Here is a 685-nt window from a genome sequence, read left to right as displayed (position 1 = left end):
TTTTCAGTGGTGGTATAATTCATTTGAGCACTATTTAAAGTTTTACTTGCATAGTAAATCACATAAGATTTCTAGTCTTTTTTTGTCCCAAAATAGCACACATGGCATAATCACTAGCATCACATATTATTTCAAAAGGTAATGACCAATCACGAGGTTGAATGATAGAAGTAGAAGTAAGCAAGTTTTTAAGTTTAACAAAGGCTTTTTCATATTGTAAAGTTCATTCAAAAACATTTTTCTTTTTTAGAAGGTTACACAATAGCTTGTATATGACACTAAAATCTTTGATGAACTTTCTATAAAAACCAGTATGTCCTTAGAATAATCTAACATCTTTAATAGATTTTGGTGTTGGCAAATTGACAATTAACTTGATTTTAGATTTGTCAACATCAATTCCTTTCGATAAAACAATGTGACCCAGTACAATGTCATTTGTTACCATAAAATGATATTTTTTTTCAATTTAGCACAAGATTCTTCTCTTCACACCTACTCAAAACCTTTTCTAAATTAGTCAAATAATCATCAAATAAATCACCAAAAATTAAAAAATCATCCATAAAAAATTCAAGAAAACATTCAACCATATCACTGAATATGCTAAACATGTATCTTTGAAACGTGGCCAGTGCATTACATAATCCAAAAGGCATCCTTCGATATGCAAAAGTACCAAATG

This window comes from Populus euphratica, unplaced genomic scaffold, assembly GCF_000495115.2.
Source record: "Populus euphratica unplaced genomic scaffold, PopEup_1.0 scaffold682.1, whole genome shotgun sequence".
In the NCBI taxonomy this organism is placed as follows: domain Eukaryota; kingdom Viridiplantae; phylum Streptophyta; class Magnoliopsida; order Malpighiales; family Salicaceae; genus Populus; species Populus euphratica.
Note: the sequence above shows the minus strand (reverse complement) of the source record.